Raw genomic sequence first — 23,526 nt, 5'->3', positions numbered from 1 at the left:
CAAAGACCTCAGAAGCAAGCAGTATACAAAGAAAGTAGGTCACCACTGCATTTGAAGGGCTGACAGAAAATAATAGAGATATATGCTTGATTTGAGAGGACCACAGAATAAAATGAACATCTTTCTAGGCCACACCCTGAAAGCTTAGAGTGTCCCTACCCTACCTGGGTTTCAAAGTAAACAACTCTGCAGAACCGACTTAGGTTAGCTGAGAAGAAATGCAGACTGAAATAAGCAGATAAAATGCTCAGCCCCCTAATAAACATAATTCTTTTATTTCTAGGACAAGTCTTGGCCTAACCGCCATACAAACTACAAAAACATACCAGCTCTCAAAAATCCACTTTAATGAATGAGCAATAATCCAAACAAAAAGGACACAATACCTATACAAAGGAACAAAGAGATAAAAGTAAGAAAACCAAGAATGCTCTAAGGAAAATACTGTCATGAGAAAAATATAGTAGCCAAACACTTCGCCATTAAATGGTGTGAGCGTAAGAGACAGAGACACAGAGAGACACACTGGGAAATGCAAGAGAGAGAAGGATAAAGAGAAAGACATGGAGTCATACATACACAGGTGGCAGGGAGGGATAGAGGAGAGAGAGAGAGAGAGAGAGAGAGAGAGAGAGAGAGAGAGAGAGAGACAGAGAGAGAGACAGAGACAGAGACAGAGACAGAGACAGAGACAGAGACAGAGAGAGAGCTTGAATAAGATCACCAAGGTTGAGAAGAACAGCATCTGGTACCTAAGAGTTGCTACAATTTGAGCAGTTGTCTCTAACCAACTTCACAGGAAACCTGTAACTGGAGTGTTGGGAGGAATCGTCTTAGGAGCTGACTAGGTACTAGGGATGGATTTGTTGCTCTTCACAAAGGGCACTGGGCATGTATATTTCTCCTAGATCATCTATCCTCCCAAATGAGGAGAGTGTCTTTCCTCCAGAAAGTACAGGATTCTGTGGGCCAAATGAAGGTCGATACCAGCCATGACTGGACACCAACCCTACTGGTACATTATTCTTGGAATTCTAAGCACCCATAACTGTAAGAAAATAACTTTGTGTTCTTTATCTGTCTTGGGTATCATGTTGAAACAGCACAAAACAACAACAATAGACAATAATTGTGTGTTAAAAGTAACTCCGGTGAAGCAGGAATGTGCATCCAGGAAGCAGAACTAAAGGCTGAAACAAACGATAAAATCAGTGTGAAGACCAAGACCAGCATCAAGAGGCAGCAGGAAATGTCAACGACTCTGCAGACACCATGACAGCTAGAAACCAGAGTTCATAAAGTTGCTATGGTAAATGACGCCAAGCACCCGCTTATAACCTTTTTCTCTATAACTGGAGTCAAAGTATTCCAGTTCAGGCCTTGCTGTTCAGTTAGAAAAGGGTCTTGCAAATAACCTTCTAATATCATGAAGTCAATTATTTTCCCATTTACTTCTTTTAAGGGGGTCCAAACACCTAAAATATTTTATTAATTCTTTGAGGATTTCATACATGAGGATTTTGATCATGTTCATTTCCAACTCGTCCCTTAGCTCCTCCAGACATCCCCTCCCTTCCATCACCACTTCATGTCCTTCTCATATATAGTGTCCCCGTCTATTTCTGGCTGAAATAATGGGATATGGTTAATCTGCCAGAGGGCATACCCTTTACATAATCAACTGGCTCTCCCTTCTCTCAGAAGCCATCAATTGTCTCTGGTTCCCCAACGATGGCATTGGAGGTTTGTGAGCCTCTCCCTCCATCTGTGCTAGAATGCTGACTGGCTTGATCTTGGGCAGGTAATGCTGTGAGCTCCTGAGTGCAGCACTTCTGTCCTATCAGAAGACATGTGTTTTGTTTTTTGTTTTTTATTTTGGGGGGGGTCAACTTCAGTTCCCCCGGCCTCTGACTTTTACAACCTTCCTGTGCTTTTCCACAGTAGTCTCTGAGCCTAGGGGAGGAGTGTGATACGGATACTCCGTGTGACTAAGCGGTCCTCAGTCACTCTCTGCACTGTGACCCAGTTGTGTATTTCGGCATTAACTGCCACCTACTGCACAAAGATGCTTCTCTGATGAGGTCTAAGGGTCACACTAATCTATGGGTTATTGAGATATGAATTTAGAAGATAGTGTCTATTCATCAAAATACCAGCAGTAGAGTTTCCCCTGTGGCCTGGGGGTGTGTGGGGGATAGATTGAAATACACATGATATGTTTCCTTCTGTGAGGTCAGCCTTAAGCTGAATCAGAAAATAGTTGCCTAGTCCCATAATATTCATGCCAGTGTGATAGCCAAAGGTATATATTACAAAGCTGGCCATGACTTACACTTTTACATGTTTCACAACTAGCTGAGACTTGTCAAAGACCTTTTTCTCCCTGATGGGCTGCATAGACTATTCCAGCTCTATAAAAGATATCTAGCACATAGGAACCTTCTTAGTTAGTACTGAGTTGCTTTCACTGTGTCCTGTGACCAATGTGTGTAGCATCTTTACCAATAAATTTTTACCATCCAGTTATGGCGAGTAACCAAGAACTATGGCAATAACATGTATTATGTGGGGCATCTCTATGATACCTCCAGTCATCAGCTGGTATGAGGCCAATGTACCATGAAACTGAGAGGAGCTGTCCCAAACAGGAGTGAGGTAAAGTTGTGTCTAACCCCAGAATCCTCCTCTCAAGAACAGTAGGAATGAAGGTCACTCCTTCCCCTGCCCAGAGCCTGCATGTCCTGGTGCACATAGTCCTGTGCCCCTTCCCTTTATCTGCAGCAGAGGAAGTCACATAGTGACAGCCAGTTGAAGCTTCTCTCCTTATAAGATCATGTCCAGAAAGCACCTGGAATTCATCTTCATGTAAATAAGGCATTTCCAGCACCTTAGTCCCAGCAAAGGAAGTACACTCACACTGAAAGCCTCTATCCACTCCCTAAGGGTTTCCTCCAATTAAACAAGCTGCTCAATGAAGCCTGAATCAGTTTTTAGCCATGCTTCCCCAGCCTGTGGTCTCCATCACCCCCAGGTTTTCCTGCCTCCGTCTTCCTCCCATCAGGATCCCTGCCACATACTTGCTGACTTTTCTAGGAAGGGCAGAAGGAAGCTCTCTCACACTCAGCACTGTGCATTTTATTTGCAATTAGTGGCTTCAGAAGTGAGCAGTATCCCCTATGTAGGATAACTCCAATTAATTTGTTTAGGAAACATAGAATGCAAGGTCTTTTCCAACATTGTTAGTTATCCTGCTCCCAATCCCAACCCTCTCCTGACTAACATCTCTCTCCTTTCCCCCCTCACCTGTCATATCACCTATGTTCTACTCTGTCCTCTTCCAGAGCCCTTCCATTTCCCTCCCCATCAATGATCCCTTTCTAGTTTCCTACACTTGGTTCTTGGTAACCATGGATCTCCATTTTGTAATTATCATTTTGATTTTTCTATCATTTATTAAAAATTAAATAGCAAGCAGGCTTTATTAGTGTATGACCTTTTACCTCTAGTACAATGTTTTTAGTACTAATCTACACTGCCAAGTGTATTTCTAGTCATTTTTTTCCTTATGAGTGACAATGATACCTGCAATTGATATATACAGAGCAGTAATACACAACTTGTCCATTTTCCAGATGTTTGATTGGTTTGATCAATTTTTGCTCTTGGAAACAACATTTGAATTAATATTTAGCTACAATAAAGTATTTAGAAAGACATATGTTCTCATTTCTCAGAGGGAAATGCCCATGGCTGAATTCCTGTATCTTATAGTGAATATATGTTTGTGTTTAACTTTAAGAACATGCTATGTTGTTTTTGAATGGGCTGAAGTGTTATAGCCCCAGCATCAAGAAATGAGACTGTCAGGTGCTCTAGCGTGAGCCCAAACTTAATATTCCTGGGGGTTTGTTTCTATTTTAACCATTTTAATGGTAGTACAGCAGTACCTGGCTAGCTTGATTTGCATTTCATTAATAATTAACAGTGCTGGATATATATTCATGTTGATTTTCCATTCATTCTTTTTTTAATGTAGTCTATATGTTCAAATTTTTGCACATATTATTTTTCTCCTTAATATTTTGTAGCAATTATTTATATATTCTGAAAGCAAACTTTTACAATAATGTGTGTTTTAGAAATATTTCCTCCAATACTGAGGCATGTCTTTTGATGCTCTTCATAGGGTGTTTAAAAGAGAGGAAGCATTTTTAAATTAAGGAGTACTATTTGGTTTATATTAAATGCTTCCTCTATATTCCAAGAAAAAACTGACATTCTATTTAACTGACAGCAATATAAATTACATTCTTATTTTTTCTACCAACATATATATTTAAACTAGTGTATGTGTTATCTATGTTTATTTTGTGATTATTTTTGAACATGGAATAAGTTACTGAGTTAAATTTTTCCATTTTTTAGGCATCTCACATTAGTTGAAAAAATGCTCTCAAGCATCACTGAATTACTTAGGCAGTGTCTGTAGAAAAGTACTTGCTCATATATGCATGGCAGCATTCTGAAATGCTTCCATTGTTCCATCAATTTTCAGTGACTACCTCTTTTGAAAAACAGCACAGAGGTATCATTTAGTGAAAATACTCAAATTCTATTTTTCTTATTAAATTTTTTAACTCTACAAAGAGCTTTTTATTTTAATGTGTTTACAAAATAACAGTTATTGCTAAAACTGAGCCTATACCATCTTTATTTGAGAGTGCAATTTAAGTAGGAGATAGTTATGAGTCATTAATATGCTCATGGAAAAAATATACACATGGAAAGAATATTTTTTTCAAAGAGTGCCTCCTACATACTTCCCTTCCAGAACCACCACCAGAAAGCCACATCTCCTTACTGTGGGAAAACACAATAAACATTTATATACATTCCATCTTATGTATGAACTATATATACTCTCATGTTTGCTGTTACTGTTTGTGTAGTTTCTGGCAATGGGGATTTTATTTACAAAAATTAGTGAAAGAACTGACTGGCGACTGAATTTGAGCTAATGAAAAGGGCAAATGTAGGTAATTTATGCAGGAAACCTAGCTGTATAGAAACAGAGGACAGTTCTTAGAGATAATAAGTAAAAGGGAACTGTGAAATTCCTGGCATTGCTTTTGCCTGAGACTTGCTGAAGGCTGTTTGTAAAGAAGAAAACACTGGTGCACAGGGAGCTGTGCATAATGAACGGATAACAGATGGAGCTGGAAGCATGAGAACCTCAAGGGGAAAACGTCGTGTAGGAAGGAAGTAGGAAATGGAACAAGGTGAGATGAGATATGTGGGCAAGGAGGTTTGAGGAACAGATTTTATTCCTCACACATGCTGTTGTCTTTTCAAAACCTCTCAAGTATTATGGAGACCAAGACATGGCAACCTCAGGATCCCAAAAGCTGAACAAAGGCAATGAAGAGGCTTTAGGGTGTGTTGTCCTTGTAGATTCTATGTAACAATAAAACAAGACTCTGTTCTATTTAAACAGTGACTCCATCATGGAAGCTCCTGTCCAATAGTCATGGCATGTCCATTTGAATTGCATGGCATCATGAAATTCTCCGGTTCAAAAACTCTTGGGAACAAATAACAAGTTCCATCTTAGTTGTCTTAGTTAGGATTTTACTTCTGTGAGGAGGCACCATGACCAAAGCAACTCTTAAAAGGCCAACCTTTGAAGCTGGCTTCAGAGTTTTATTAGTCCATTCTCATCAAGACAGGAGCATGGCAGCATCCAAGCAGGAATGGTGTAGGAGGAGCTGAGAGTTTTATATCTTCATATGAAGGCCAGTAGAAAAAATGTAACTCTTCTACACTGAGCAAGGCTTCAAAGCCCCACCCCACCCCAGTGACTTCCTCCAACAAGGCCATACCTCCTAACCATACCACTCTCTATGGACCAAACATATGCAAGCCACCACACTGGTCATGGGAGCTCCTGTCAAATGTTAATGTCAAATTGCATAGTATTGAGATTCTCTGATTCAAACTCTTGGGAACAGATAGCATGAGTTCTACACGGATCTGATCACTGTCATCTTTAGAAAGTATGAGATTTCTGAAGGCCCCAGTTTATTCACTGGTAAAACAACTGTGGTTTTTAATCTACTTCCTATCTATATCTTCCAGTTCTACTATATTTTAGTGTAACATTAAAGGCAAAGGAGCAAAACTGAAAGATTGATTTTCATAAGAGTATCTCTTATGTTCAGGCACAAATAGATAAGCTGAAATTCAAAACAGGATTCATACTAATGAGGACAAGAAAGCAGCAGTTATTAAACTAGAGACAATCAGTTCCCAGGACCTCACAGGTCACCTGAGGCAGGTTCAGTCCTACTTATGACTCTTGAAATACCCTGACCCTAAAAGATGCAGATATAATTTTCTACAGTGAGAAGTAAAAATAAGATTCTTTTAAATATTATTTATGTCATTCACCACAATTTATATGGATACCAAGACTGTTTATGCAGTTACCTTGGAAATTGAGATACAGGATTGAGTAAATGAAAAAGCATGTAAATCTTAAATCCATTAAAAACACTGAGGTAACTCTGATTTATTGGGTGCACCCAGTTGGTATTTCTTATATAACTCAGACTCTGACTGAAATAAAAATAGCACGCATTGTAATTCAAGCTTGAACATTTGTATAGGCTAGTGTCTTTCCTGGAGCAGACACACAGAAAATGGTTCACAAAAGGATCAATAAAAGCATGCTGTAACTTAATAGCCATCAAATTAAGCATTAGTGAAACTACCAAAATAGACAAATGGCTGACTTTTAAGATGATACCAACTTCCACCAAATTGGCATTTACTTTTATTCAATAATTTAAACTATATGAAGCACATGAAGACAAGTGTCCCTTGCTAAATAATTTTTCATTTGGGGTACTTAGTGTCAATGGATGCTCAAAACCTTAATGTCCAATGATTTGATTAAAAGTAAAAGGTACATGTTCCAGGCTCCATGGACCTTTGGTAGTAAGTAAACAGTAACAAGCAATTTGTATAGGGTACACACAGCGATACGTGATACCATCCCAAGCATTTCAAATTCTTCAATCTTTACATTTCCTTCAGGGAGTATTTGTTTCATTTTTGTATTTTAGGTTGCTTTGTTTTTTAAGTTAATAAACAGAGTGTATTTCATTACAATATATATGTACATATATGCATATATATGCCATTATACTTACTTTGTCCATCTCTCTTCCTCACTGCTCTTTATGTTTTCTCCACCCACATCTGACTAACCTCTATTCTTCTTCCAAGTGGCCTCCTCTACAGCATTCATGTCACATGTATTCCATTGCCATTTTCCTGTCTTCTCTGCTGCATTATAGATTTCTTTCTTTCCCACAGTTTAATTTTTTCCCTCCTGTAGTCCTCCTCCTCCTCCTTGTTTCATTTGGGGGGTGTTTAAGTCTCAGCTTTGAAGATAAAACAAAATATGATAATTGTCTTTCTGAGTCTGGCTTATTTTGCTTAACATGGTCTTCAGTTCCATCCATTATTTTTAGAAACATTGTGTTTTTATTCCTCTTTATAATGGAATAGCATTGTCTTGTGAATGTACACCACAATTTCGTATCCATTTCTTTGCTGGCAGACATGTAGTATGATCTTATTTCTTAGCTATTTTAAGTAGAGAAGTCAATATGGACATGAAAATATGTCTGTTGTGTGTCTGCTTGGAGCCCTTCGGTTGTATACCTGGGAGTGCTACAGTTAGGCCATATGTTAGTGCTACTTTTAGTTTTATGAGGAACCTCCGGGCTGATTTCCACAGTAGTTGTTCAAGTTTACATTTCCACCAGGAATGAATAGTGGATCCTCTTTCCTCACATCTGCATCAGTATTTGTTGTCATTTCTTTTCTCAGTGATAGACATTCTAATGAGAATGAAATGTAATCTCAACACAGTTTCTAGTTTCTGTCTTCATGGTACTTAACCATGGTATAGTCAATTTGACAGGATCAAGAATCAGCTGAGAGGTGCAAGGCTCTCAACACACCTGTGAGGGGGTTGTTGATTAAGTTAATTAAAGCAGGAAGACTCCCCCTGTTATGAAAAAGATAAAGTGAGTGGAGTGAGTGGAGAGACATATTCTATGGAGGTGTTGGGGGAAGGGGTGTATCTGGTAGACCCATGTTGGGCATCCTGTTCCCTTGAGGGACCAGCCACATGATGGTCTAGTATAGAAAAGAGTTTATTCAAGCCATGGGAAAGGGAATTAAGAAGGTAGTAGGGGCAGAGAGAGAGAGAGGGAGAGAGAGAGAGAGAGAGAGAGAGAGAGAGACAGAGACAGAGACAGAGACAGAGGCAGAAACACAGAGAGACAGGGGTAAGGGATTGTGGAGAAGAGGGACAAAGGGGTAAGAGCAAGAGAAGCAAGAGCAAGTGAGGAGGGGACAAGCAGCCCAGCCTCTTTTGTAGTGTCAGGTAACTATGGGGTTGTAGGGAGCCGTTTGTGCCACACCCAAACATGGCGCTGGCTTCCTGCCGAGAACTCAGCAAACAGAGCTGTTGCCCAGCCAAGAGACTTAATGCTCATGCGTCACATACGTCATAGCCCGCTCTTGGGGCATACTATTGAGTTACTGGAGGGCGCACCAATCAGGTAGCGACACGAGTCTCCTAGGCATATATAGCAGTGCATTTCTCCCCAACGGGGTTGAGGAAGACAGAGGAGGAGAGGAAGATAGTGGAGAGATTGCGGGAGACCCCACGTGGAGGGATGGCGGAGAGGTACCATGTGGAGAGGGACCTGATAGGAGAGATTTCGGGAGATCCCGCGTGGACAGAGACTGGACAGAGAGATCGCACGTGGGGGACTGCGAGTGAGAGGTCGCCTAGACAGTAGAACCCGGTAGGGAGTCCCCGGCTCAGAGAGAAGTTTCCTGCTCAAGAAGCCCCCTGCTCAAAGTGCTGTACAATAAAGGTTATCCGCAGAAGAATCTGTTTGTTGCACGCCTGTTCCTAGCGGCGGGAAGCGTGGGCGCATGACAATGGGGTGGAGCATATCTGGCTGTAGCCAGGTAACTGTGGGGTGGAGTTTAGACAGACTCCTATTATACCCTGAGTGTGGGTGATACATTCTCATGTAATGGGGTACGTTCTGATAGAACATGTAAAAGAGGGTCCCAGAAAAAACCTTTTGCTTTCCTCTTTCTTACTTTCATGTCTCTCTAGTGAGCTCATCTATTCTCTTCACCAGGACATTTGTCCTATTGCTGCCACAGTGACTGCCATTTCCCTCACTGATGTTAGAGCCCAGCTTCTTTGGCCTTCCAACGTGGACCAGTGGCTCTCCAGTAATGTTCCAGGCCATCATTTTCAGACAGGGACTACTGAAGCACCCAGTCTGATGGGCTGAAAGGTTATTGGGTGTTTAGCCTCTGCAATCTGAGACACCCATTGTTGGATTACCCACACAGTATTATGGAAAAAAATCTAGTAAATCTCCTTTGGATGTTTTCTTTGTTCTGTTTCTCTAGCTAGCTTTGACTAATATAGTTTTTTACTACTCTGTGTATATGTGTGTGCCTGATATAACACACAAAGGGGAACTTCAATTTACATATAACAATCCACTTTCAGAGTGCCAGTGCCACAACATTAGACACACACTCCCATAATAAAGACTTTAGTCTATTCATAAAGATTCTGCTCTTATGACCTAATCACTTCCAACCAGATTCTTTCAATCAAATATCAACACAATTTTCAGCGGCGACAAGCCATATTCAACCCATAGCATAGCACCTATTACATGCTCCTTTTCTCTTTTAAAATCTTTACTGCAAAGCATTATATACATGTAGATATATGTGTATCTAAACACGAGGATAAAACAAAATATTGAAAATGCCCTTTTCCACCCTCTATGAGCTTGTTCTCTTACATGTAAACACTATTTTTCAGATAGTTGCCACCAGCCAGAAAATTTAATTAAAAAGTCATTCTAGCCTACTTTTGATTATAAACCTTTCTACTCTGCAGGTCTTTAATATTAATAATGGTTATTAATTATATAGCATGCCATTATGTCTTTGTCATAATTTTAGTAATCACTTGCATGTTAATAAACTACACGATTAAGGAACATATTGCCACAAATAACATACTCCTGAACTTCCAGGAAAAGGCTAACTATTTGCCCCATGGTATTAAGAACTATCCATTTGGATTTTAACTTACATAATTGGTCAATGAAAACACACTTTGACAGTCTTGCTTCCAGAAGTTATCCAGTCAATAACAACAGATCAAGATTCACCCTGTGGCCATACTTCAAAAGTAAGCCAGTCAGCAGGAAATGGCCACCACTGGCCATTCTTTTACAATATGTCCACCCATCACTGAATCCATTTGAGAAGGGCTTCAAATCCCAGACTCTACATACCCTATAACTCTCCAAAAGTCAGTATCATACTTTGCACATAGATGCTGTTTCTCATAAGCACAGCTCTCCTCTCCTTAAAAGGGTACTAACATTGACAGATTATTTTTTCAATACTGAGTTGTGTTTCTCCCTCAATTGATTATCTCCAATGATACTCCATGTATATCTTTTCCTTTAGATTACTTAACAGTAAATTCTCATTAAAGTGTTCATTGGCTCAAGTGGCATAAGGATAGAGAATATTTTGACATTTTTCTCAAGAATTGTTTTACTTTGTAGTGCCTTCTATTCTATATAAATATACACGAGTCAAACGCCTTCAAAAATATCATGCTTTAAAATGTTTGCTGACTTAGTTGGCATAGATTTGCTTAAATCGCTTTGATTGGTATTTGTAGACCATTTCAAGGGCATAGATTGGCATATGAGAATAAACCCATAAAGGAAATCAGGAAAACAAACTGAGAAGGTACAAAACCCAAGCTATTCCTACCATGGGTCCCGTTGCTAATTGCAGGTAAGCAAAGACATTTGATGCTTATCATAATCAGCTCAGACTTTTAAGAAATGGTGTTTTAAGTTGCCCTCTTCAGTAAACAAACTCTGAAATAAAGATCAACATACCACAGAAGGGTTAAAGAGCACCCTCAGGACCCACATCTGTAGATATTAATGCAAGGAAGCAAGTCTGGTAGGGAAATGCTAGACTTTGATACTGTACAAACAACAGTCTCACCTAATGCTTGCTCGATCTGGAGCTCAGAGACTATGCTTTCTGTACCTTCACATTGCTTTTCCCCTTTCATATACTCTGTCCAAGGAAGTGCAAAAGACCTTGATCAGAGAAAATGGCTGAGGCAGCTCCTGAGAGCCAATCCCTTCATCAGTTATGAGGATGGAATCTGTGTGATAGAGCACAGCATCCGAGGCAAACACAAACATGAAGAGACTTGATTTATAAGCATTGCAAGGAGGATGTTTTACAGAGGTACCCACAGAGTTCAGAAAGTTGACTAGGGACAAAGAGGAACCTAAAGACTAGCAGCAGTGCCAAGCTGCTGTCATTCCTAGGCTTAAATGGCTAAAACACACACAGAGCTAATAAAACCTGCAAAGAACCTGAGTTGGCAATCCTGGCATCAGCTGCCTCATTCTTCATGGAGGAATATAGAGTCTGAAGAAAACAAGGTCTGAGAGCAAGATAGATAAACATCCACACCACTGCCTTCCTACCCTTTGTACTGGTTCCCGTGGGCCAAAATGGACAGAAAATCAAAGGTCAGAGAGTATGTTGTAAGTTTGGGCTTGTTACAACAAAGCACTGCAGAACAATAGCTGATGGACAACAGAAAATATTTTGGTCATTGTTCTGAATGCTGAAAAGCCCAAGATCAAGGCACAGATACATTTATTAAGAACCTATTTTCTGGTTCATCAACTTGTATTTTTTATGGTAGACATAAGGAGAGCTGCTGGGCTTAACAGACTGAGCAAAACCTCACAATGAATACTATCATCTTAGGGGTTAGGACTTCAACACATGGTAAGAGGAAGTTGTTTCAGACAATAACAAAAGTTCCTAGTGTCCATCTCAGCACAGAGAACAGAGAACAGATTAGAGAAAGGGAATGGAATAACTAGTCTCACATTGCATTGGTAACCACCTCTTCACACTTTGTATCAGTTGCCTTTGTCTAGTCTGCATGAATGCAGTCAAGCTGTCTAGATGTTTAGAGTGACCATGACCAGAGTCTTCATTAAATGAAGCTGAGTAATTGTTGTATTGCTTCTTTTCTGGCCTAATTTTAAATGTAACCAACAAAGGATCAAGGAAAAAAAAAGACATGGGCATCAACTTCACACATCATAGATAGATAGATAGATAGATAGATAGATAGATAGATAGATAGACAGACAGATACACACACATTTGGGGAGTAGAAAATACTGATGCTTCGGTGATAGTGAGGTATTTTATGAGCTTTGTATAATGAAAGAAAGATACAAATAAAAAATAGCATTGATCCTGTAATGGTCTGTGATAACAAGAACAGAAGAAAGATGGATATGATAATCTACCAAGTACACAGCCCTTGAATTTGGTTAATAACTGTTATTCTTCACTTGTGTAAGTGGCCTTGAACTGAAGTGAAAGGGACAAATCTCCTTTCACTGTCTTCTATAGCGATCTACAGCCACTGGGGATGAGTAGTCATTAGACCTAATGCATAACTTCCTTCTTTAATGCTTTGCAACAGGCATGGTAGCTCACACCTGAAACCATAGCACTTGTGAGGCCAAGGCAGGAGGATTACCATGAGTTTAAGGTAAACCTGGGTACATAATGAGTAGGGGATAAGAGTGAAACATTGTTTCATAAAAAAAAAACAAGTGTTAGTCACAGTTCTATTGCTATGAAGAGACAGCACGACCAAGACAACTCTTATCAAAGAAAGCACTTAAATGAGTAAAGTTTCCAAGGTGAGCCCATGATGTTGATCATCCTAGCAGAGGGCATGGCAGCAGGCAGGGAGGCAAGGTGCTGAAGAAGTAGCTGAGAACTACAGCTTTATTATACAGGCAACAGGCAGAGAGGCACTAGGCCTGGCATGGGCTTTTGAAACCTCAAAGCCTAATAATCCCAGTGACTCTCTCCAGCCAGGTCATACCTACCACAGCAATACCAGCACATTTAACTACTGGCCCCCTTAGATTTGTAGCCAAATCATAAAACAAAATGCTTTTATTCCAACTTCAAAAGTCCTCATAGTCTTTCTGTCTTAAGATTGTTTGAAAATCCAAACTCTTTTTTGAGAATCAAGGCATTTAAGCAGAATGCAGATCAGATACTCCCAACATACAATGGATCAAAGCAATAAAAACTCAGTAGGGCAAACTCCAAATTCTGCATCTCCATGTCTGATGTCAGCTCTTCAGCTTCTCCAACTTTTTTGAGCTATGTGAACCGCAACACATTTCTTTCTTTAGAGCCAATTTCTCACCCTTTTATTAACTCTGCTTGACAGGTATCCCAAAATCTGGCATCTCCAACATCATGGGATCTCCAACACAAAAGAGGTTTCACCTTCATAGCTTTATACAATATTCTCTCTGGACCTCCATACTTCGATTCCTCCTGCACATGACTGGCCTTGGTGTTGTTTTTAACTGGGGAAGAAGAATCCATAATCCCATTTCTGTGTTCTCCTTGACTCTTTAGTAGGCAAAGCTGCCAAACTTTTTTGTTTGCAGAGTTGTGGTCTTGGCCCCTCCTTGACTTGCATTTGCATTAAACTTTTCTTTGTTGAGGGTTTTCTTTGATCCTTAAATTCTCCCTTAATTCTGTTTCACAGATTGGAAGCTTAGCTGGGTCCAGTGATAACCCAGAGATGCAATTTCCTTTGTTTAGCATCAGGCTTTTCTTTAAGCTTTTTTGTCTCCTTGAGCACTGGACTTGGCTCTAGCATTAGATTTTAAATTGTCCCTTTTTTTTTTTCAAACTGTACATTTTGTATATCTTTTTCCCTGACTTCTCTTTTTCATTTCATAGGAGTGGTTACCAGAAATGAGCTGACAAAATCAATACGAGGCTGTCTTCTTGCCAATTCAATTAATTCAAAACTCTTCACTTTAACCTCGGGTATATTTTAGGGCAAGGACAAAGGCAACCACATACATGCTTTGCCAAAATATCACAAGAACAGTCTCTACACAAGCTGCTAATATTCTCTTCCTCTGAAACCTCTTGACCTTCCACAATTCACATCTTCTTCAGCACCAATGTCTTCCATGGCTACATTAATATGGGCTATTTAAACTCCACTTAAAGCATTCAACTGCTTTTCTACTCTAATGCCTCAAAGTGTTCCATGTTTGTTCAACAAACATGGTCAGGCTTACCACCTACTCTGTCTTAGTCACTATAATATTGTTGTGAAGAGACACCATGACCAAGGTAACTCTTATGCAATCAATATTTAAATTGGGTTCATTATCATTATGATGGGGATCTAAGGCAGAAACTCAAACTAGGAAGGAACCTGAGTCAGGAGCTGATACAATGGTCATGGGAGGGGGTGAAGAAGGACTGCTTAGTAGCTTGCTCCCCTTGGTTTATTCAGCCTGCTTTCTTATAGAACCTAAGGATGGCACACACATATGATCTGGGCTTTTGACCATCAACCACTGACAATCAATCACTAACTAAGAAAATCCTTCACAGCTTTCATACAGCTTGATCTTATGAAGGTTGCCTTCTTTTAGGTAGTGGTAGCTGATGTCAAGTTGATATAAAAACCAGCCAGCATATCAGGTTACAAAGGAAGATTTGAAGTATCTAAAATACTTCACCTAAATTATTCTTTGAATCATAAAATACTAATACCATCTCCAGGTATTACAGTAATATTTGAAAATAAATGAAGCAATGGGATAAAAAAAGGAAAGAGTAGCCTACAACCCAACTGCAGAGAACTAATCACCCAGGAGTAAAAATAGAAAATATCATCCTGAGTGAGGTAACCCAGTCACAAAGAACACACATGGTATGCACTCACTGATAAATGGATACTTGCCCCAAAAGCTCAGAACACCCAAGAAACCATTCACAGACCTTAGGAAGCTGAAAAAGAAGGAAGACTAGAATGTGAATGTGTCAGTCCTTGTTAGAAGGGAGAACAAAATACAGGAGGAAGTACTGAGACAATTAAAGGAGCAGTGACTGAAGGAAAGATCATGCAGAGACTGCCTCACCTGGGAATCCATCCCACGTGCAGCCAACAAACCCAGTCACTATTGTTGATGCCAAAAAGTGCTTACTAGCAGGGGCCTGCTATAGATGCCTCCTCAGAGTCTCTGCCAGAGCCATAAGGATACAAATGATGCTTGCAGCTAACCATTGGATTGAGCATGGGGACCCCAATGGAGGAGCTAAAGAAAGAACTGTAGGAGGTGAAAAGGTTAGCAACCCCATGGGAAGAACAGCAACACCAACCAACCACCCCCCACAGAACTCCTAGGGACTAAAATTCCAACCAATGCACACCCATGGAGAGACCCATGGCTCTGGTTGCATATGTAGCAGAGGATGGCATTGTATGCATCAATGGGAGAAGAGGCTTTTGGTCCAGTGAAGACTCATTTTCCCAGTGTAGGGGAATGCTAATGTACTGAGATAGGAGTGGCTGGTTGGGCATGAGAAGCAAGGAGTGGGAGGAGGGGTAGGAGAGAGGGGAGTCAAAATAACATTTGAAATGTAAATACAGAGAATATCCACTAATAAAATTAAAAAAGAAAAAGAGGAGAGAGTACCATATAGGTAAATATATATATATATATATATACAGTTTAGAAGGAATATCATTTAGCAAAGTACAGAGAAAAAAAGTTATTGTTTCTTCATTTCTAACCCTATTTATATAATGCTTAGGAAAGTCTCACATAATGTGTGACATACTGTGTGGGATTTAATAGTTTTAGAAAATAATCTACTTAAAGAGTATCTTTGTCACCAAAGAAATGCTCATTCCAAACACACAAATCAAAAGATTTCTATTTAATTCTTAATTACCTTAAATTTGCAGTTATCTTCAGTATTTTACATATTTTTCACATTTCAAAAGAATAATTAAGGAAAGTCTGTGCAGAAATAGAAATAATTACGTTGTATAATTTAGTTGATTTTATAACATGAAGGCTTTAAATTGGCTATTTAGGAGTAGATATCGTGCCCCTAACTTCACATATTACAATGTGAACACAAAGAACTACAATCTTAAAAAGTCAGAGTTCTTAAGATTCCTCAGTGATGCTTAATTTTTGAAATCCCAGCTCTGCGTCTGGCACCATGGGACATGGTCATGTTCATCCACCTCTGCACTGTTGAAGAATGTAGAGGTTCTTGTCAGACTTGCTAGGACGGAAAGGAAGCATCAGCTCCCAGATGAACCCAGGAACAGCAACATAGTAGGAGGCAGCAATGAGAGCTGGGGACATCCTGTCAGGAACCCCTGTTCCCCAACAGTGCAAGGGTGGAAATGACTTCCCTTCTTAGGTGCCCACACACTTTGAGTAACTGCAATCCAGAGCCCAGTGTTTCCTCTTTGGGATCTCATTACCATGTTCGTGGTAGAAGAGCCCCAGAAAAGCAAGCACTCTTGTTTCCTTTGCCAGCTCGCTCTGTGCACAGCAGTTGTCTCTCATGTATTTTTTTTTTCATGTGCATGAAGAGGTGGACCCAATGCTAGTTCCCTGGGTTTTCCTCAAAGCATTCAGCCTCAAAAGAATTCCATTGTCTTACCTGTAAAGTGAGGACAATGATAACATTATACTTCTTCCTCTCAAAGATATAGTACAAATTACATGTGATACACATGAAAGAATCCCTTTTACTCCAAAAATGCACACAAATGCCTTCCTTAAACCTCTATGTATTCCTCAGCTATATTGAATGCACAGTGATGAGTAGACAGGAAGGAGCCAACCACGCACAGTAGCTGATTAGACTGAAGGAAATTCCATGTTAATCAACATTGTCATTCAGTTCTCTAAAGTGTGATGGCTCTTCCTAGCTGTTCTTCTTCACTAGACATCAAACCAACACATCCATCTGGGCCACACAGTGGTTAAGAGCTGGAGATTATTCCACTGACAACAACTGTCTGTTAATAGAGTTTTGATCTAAGTCCTAAGTATGATAAATGCCTGGAACATTAAACCTTCTCCTTCCTGTTTCCTTCCCATTTTCCACTGACTCGGATCAGGGGCACACTGACCTCCCTGAGCAGCGCTGTTCTTCATGTTAAGCACTGTACATTATTAAAGCCAGAATCTGTCTCCTCACTGGAGCTCATTAGTGGTCATTAATTATTCACAGTTATCCCACAAGCAATTTCATTACTTAAAAATGTGGCCATTTTCTTTTCTGAAAGTGATTTCAAAATCCTCAATAATTTGGTAAGTAGTCATGTATGAAGGGATTTTTTAATCATATTTTTTGACATATTTCTAAATTTTATAGACATAAAAATGGAAGAAAAACCGAGTTTAACAAGCACAAAGAAAGAAATTAGATAGCAGCTTGTATATACATGATTTAAAAAAAAAAAAAAAACAGATAATTGTACATGAATCCAAAACAGAAGTCATTAGGAGAACCATTTTTTTTCACTTTAATGACTCTTTTATTTAAAAAGCTTGTTCTCATCTTGCTTTTAGAACAATGTTCACATTTTCACAAAAGACTCATAGACTTCACAAAAGACTGCATAGAAAAAAAGAAGCCTATTGTATTTGGGAGTGAAAAGTCACATTCAAAGCTTAGGCAAATTGATTAGTATATTAAACAGACATCTAGAGGAAGGACTTCAGATGTTGCATTTTGTGGCAAGGATTATGACAGGGTTTCAATTGGTACTCATCATAAGATTGTCACCAATTCAGTCAGGCTGACACACACATACAATGGAAGAAGCAGAAAGTGTAAGAGGGGAAGCCATGTGCTAGGCTCAGACAATCATTTAGGCAAATTTAAAGTCATCCTTTCCTACTTTGAAACTACTCAGAAATAAAAATAAGATAGACATTCTAAAAAACTTGGTACTGGGAATTGTGGCCAGCCTTATGTATCTATATTAACAATAAATTGTGGGATGATTTTTTTTTTGTGTGTGTGTTCTATTTTGTGGTTTTGATACAGTAGTCTCAGCTGCCTTTGAACTCACTATCTTGTGAGTTGATTGTAGACTCTTAATGTTTCTGCCTCTAAAACCAAATATTAGGATTACAGGCATGGGCTACCTTTTTTTTTCTCATCTCATAAGTAAGAAAACAGAAGCTTTGAGATTAAAGAATGGATCTCAAGCAAGCAAGCAAGGTATGAATCAAATGCTAACTAGAACTTCCATTCTGTCTGCCATGCTTCACACTGACAGTTAAATGAACAGGCCATTCAGTATGAGTTCAAGATGAGCCATGTCTCAGCAGATCATAAATAGGAAGTCTACGTTGTCATTTCTACAAGTTGAAGCGCAGAACTTCAGGTCCAGGACCAATCCTGAGCTCAGTAGCTAAAACATTTAAAGTTCTGGCTTCAGAAGCACCCTAGTAGCCATGTTTCCATCTTGTTGTTGAAAGCAAATCTCAACCTTGAGCCTCAGTTCTTCTGGGTAGGCCCCTATCTTTCTTCCCTATTCTTGGATTGATAATTTTTCCCCAAGATCTCATTGTTGGTCACACCTGGGAATTCCTGCTGCCCTTGAACATCAGCCTTGCATGGTGCTCCCTCCTTAATACAACATCTTCTATTTGAGTCCCAACAGCTTTCTTCTACCTGTCTCTACTTAAGTACCCCGCTTTTAGACTATTACAGTTTCTAACAGCTAGGTATTCCTACATCATACTGTGTTAATTCACTCCAAACCAAATAAGCACAAAGTAAAAACTTGTGCATTGCTAATAACTTATCTATCTGGTTTAATGTACATGTTAAGCCATAGTTCCCTTCTATCACTATCAATTTTATGCACCAATCATATTAAAGATGAATTCGTGTATTGCAAATACTTGTTGAGTTTTTCTGTAAGCCTTTAGTACAGTGGTTTTCAACCTATAGGTCATGAACCCCATGGGAGTTGAATGACTCTTTCACAGGGGTTGCCTAAGACACTAATTTTTACATTGTGATTTATAAGAGTAACAAAATTACAGTTATGAAGTAGCAAAAAATAATAATTTTGTGGCTGAGGAGTCACCACAACATGAGGAACTATATTAAAGGGACATAGCATTAGGAAGGTTGAGAACTGTTGCTTTATTAGGACTGTCTTCTAGACAGCCAAAGAAAAATGTATCTATCTGTTTATGAATTAAACCTTAAATATAATCTCTGAATAATTCCAATACATAAATTACTTTTACCAATTTCTATTGCTTAAATTGAAGTGTTTTGTTTTGTTGTTTTGCCTTTTGAGAAAATGCTAGTAAGGAAGCGAAGGGTATTGATAGACTTCATGTGCGACCTACTGTGTGCTCACTAAGCATTACAAGGCGTACTCAGACTATTCAGGACATGACCTGAAGATAAAATAGTGTCTAAGAGAATGAATATATTAGATGTGGAAAAATGGAATGGAAATGCAAGTGTGTTATGCATCTCTGGGCCTCACTCTACAGTTTATTCAGCTTCTAGAAGAACATACAAGCACACAGAGTCTTGTCTTAAGAAACAATCTTCTCTCTTTGTCATAAAATACTCCTTGGTTGTTTTTAAATATAGTGATATTCTTTAAAACCAGGGGAATTTACACTGACTGTGAAAATAGCTAATCTAAAATCAACTTGGGACATATTATGCTGTCAAATTATTTCTCAAACTCTTCCTTCCAATGACTATGCTCTCGTTTCTACCTCCTGTGATGAAAGCAGGTGAACTTATACTGAGAACCATTATTAGCTGCGACTGCATTTACGAGAGCCATTCATGAGCTGATAGGGAAAAAGATCACTAGCTGCAGATTAACATACCAGGCATGTGATATAAAACCCTCATTTTTTTATTTTTTATGTCAACATCATGCAGTTTTTAGTCACTCTTAACACAACTTAAAAGTGGGAATGGTGAGATGCCCAACATTTTTTTTTCTTACCACTTTATTAAAAAAAAAAAGAGGAATACATTTACAGATTTTTAAAGGCATTTTGGCATAACATTATATGAATAATTTTGTCAGTACTTAATTCTTTTAGAAGTTTGATAGCATGCATAGAAAATCCACTAGTTATCATAAGCATGAAGTACATGTAGGACAGAACATAACATGGAAACAGATTTCTTGTTGGGTATAGATTAATCATAATGATCTGTGAATACCAAAAATTGCCACAAGGTTATTATCTTAGCTCTTGGATTATTAATGATTTGAGGTCCACGTGTACCATTATTTTTTTCCATAAGAATGACTGGGGCTTTTTTTTTTTTTTTTTTTTTTTTTTTTTTTTTTTTTTTGGCCTTGATTTTTCCGGACCTTCATATAGACGGTAAGATGTTTCTGGGGTGTTCAGAGCTTTCTGGCATTAGTATTCAATTATCAGTGACAGCATATTATGTCTGTGGGTTACCTCACTCAGGATGATATTCTCTAGATACATCTATTTTCTTAGGAATTTCATAAAGTCATTGGTTCTGATAGCTGGGCAGTATTCCACTGTGTAAATGTACCACAATTTTTGTATCCATTCATCTACTGAAGGACATCTGGGTTCTTTCCAGCATCTGGCTATTATAAATAGAGCTGCTATGAACATTGTGGTGCATGTGTCTTTGCTGTTTGTTGGAGCATCTCTGGGGTATCTGCCCAGAAGTGGAATAACTGGGTCTTCAGGTAGTACTATGTCCATTTTTCTGAGGAATCGCCAGACTGATTTCCAGAGCGGTTGTACCAGTTTATAACCCCACCAACAGTGGAGAAGTGTTCCTCTTTCTCTGCTTCCTTGCCAGAATCTGCTGTCATCTGAATTTTTGATCTTAGCCATTCTGACTGGTGTAAGGTAGAATCTCAGGGTTGTTTTGATTTGCATTTCCCTGATGACTAAGGATGTCAAGCACTTCCTTAGATGCTTATGAGCCATTTGATATTCTTCAATTGAGAACTTTTTGTTTAGCTCTGTACCCTATTTTTAATATTGTTTGATTCTCTGATGTCTAACTTCTTGTGTTCTTTGTATACCTTGGATATTAGGCCTCTATCAGATGTGGGGTTGGTAAAGATCTTTTCCCAATCTGTAGGGTGCTGTTTTCTTTTCTTGACAGTGTCCTTAGCCTTACAGAAACTTTGCAATCTCATTAAGTCCCATTTGTCGATATTTGACCTTAGAGAACAAGCCATTGATGTTCTGTTCAGGAAATTTTCCCCTGTGCCTATATGTTCTAAGGTTTTTCCCTACTTTCTGTTCTACTAGTTTCAGTGTACCAGGTTTAATGTGAAGATCTTTGATCCATTTACACTTGAGCTTTCTACAAGGAGATAAGAAAGGGTCTATTTTCATTCTTCTGCATGCTGAGTTCCAGTTGAACCAACACCATTTGTTGAATAGGCTGTTCTTTTTCCATTGAATGTTTACAGCTCCTTTGTCAAAATCTGGTGACCATATGTGTGAGGATTCATTTCTGGATCTTCTATTCTTTTCCATTGATCCATGTGCTTGTCTCTGTACCACTACCATGCAGTTTTTAACACAATTGCCTTGTAATTTCGCTTGAGGTTAAGGATGGTAATTCCTGCAGATGTTTTCTTGTTGAGGATGGACTTCGCTATTCTAGGTTTTTTGTTATTACAGATGAAACTGCACATTGCTCTTTCAAACTCTATGAAGAATTGGGTTGAAATTTTGATGGGGATTGCATTGAATCTGGAGATTGCTTTTGGTAAGGTGGTCATTTTTACAGTGTTGATCCTTCCAATCCATGATCATGGGAGATCTTTCCATTTTCTGAAATCTTCCTTGATTTCCAGAGGTTTGAAGTGTTTCATCGGATCCTATTTTGTGGAATAGTTTGGGGAGTATTGGAATTAGGTCATCAATAAATGACTGATAGAATTCTGCACTGAACCTATCTGCACCTGGACTTATTTTTTGGTTGGGAGGCTTTTGATGACTGCTTCTATTTCTTTAGATGTTATGGGATTATTTAGATAGTTTACCTGGTTCTGGTGTAACTTTAATATCTGGTATCTGTCTAGATATTCATCTTTTTCCTCTAGATTTTTCCAGCTTTGTTGAGTATAGGCTTTTGTATTAGCATCTGATGATTTCTTGAATTTCCTCAGCTTTAGTTGTTATGTCTCCACTTTCCTTTCTGATTGTGTTAATCTGGATACTCTCTCTTTCCCCTCTACTTAGTCTGGCTAAAGGTTTATCAATCTTGTTAATTTGATCAAAGAATCAGCTTTTGGTTTTGTGATTCTTTGAATGGTTCTTTTTGTTTATATTTGATCAATTTCTCCTCTGAGTTTGATTATTTCTTGCCATCTACTCCTCTTGGGTGTATCTGCTTCCTTTTGTTCTAGAGCTTTCCACTGTGCTGTCAAGTTGCTAGTGTATGCTCTCTCCAGTTACTTTTTGAAAGCACTCAGAGCTGTGAGTTTTCCTCTCAGTACTGCTTTCATTGCATCCCATAGGTTTGGGTATGTTGTGTTTTCATTTTCATTAAAGTCTAGAAAATCCTTAATTTTTTTCTTTATTTCTTCTTTGACCATGCTATCGTTTAATAGAGCATTGTTTAGTTTCCATGTGTATATTTTCTTTTTGTTGTCTTTGTTGTTATTAAAGACCAGCCTTAGTATATGGTGATCTGATAGGATGCATGGAAGTCTTTCAATCTTTTTATATCTTTTAAGGCTTGTTTTGTGACCAATTATATGGTCAATTTTTTTGATAGTGCCATGAGGTGCTGAGAAGAAGGTGTATTCTTTTGTTTTAGGATGAAATATTCTGTAGATGTCTATTAATTCCAATTGGTTCATAACATCTGCTAGTTTCACTGTGTCCTTGTTCAGTTTCTGTTTCCATGATCTGTTTTCCATGATCCTGTGTTGAGAGTGGGGTGTTTAGGTCTCTCACTATTATTGTGTGGGGTGCAATGTATTTTTTGAACTTTAGTAGTGTTTCTTTTATTAATATGGGTGCTCTTGTGTTTGGAGATATATGTTAAGGATTGAGAGTTCCTCCTGATAAAATTTCCCTGTAATGAATAAAAAGTGTCCTTCCTTATCTTTTTTGATAACTTTTGGTTGAAAATCTACTTTATTTGATATTAGAATGGCTACTCCAGCTTGTTTCTTGGGGCAGTTTGCTTGGAAGGTTTTTTCCCAATCTTATACTCTGAGATAGTGTCTGTCTTTGTCTCTGAAATAAGTTTCCTGTATGCAGCAAAATGCTGGATTCTGTTTATGTATCCAGTCTGATAGCCTATGTCTTTTTCTTGGGGAATTGAGTCCATTTATGTTAACAGATATTAAGGAATAGTGGTTGCTGTTTCCTGCTATTTTTGTTTTTAGAGGTACAATTGTTCCTGTGTGTCTTTCTTCTTTTGGTTTTCTTACTTAGT

Source organism: Micromys minutus (assembly GCF_963924665.1).
Source record: "Micromys minutus genome assembly, chromosome: 9".
Classification (NCBI taxonomy): domain Eukaryota; kingdom Metazoa; phylum Chordata; class Mammalia; order Rodentia; family Muridae; genus Micromys; species Micromys minutus.
Note: the sequence above shows the minus strand (reverse complement) of the source record.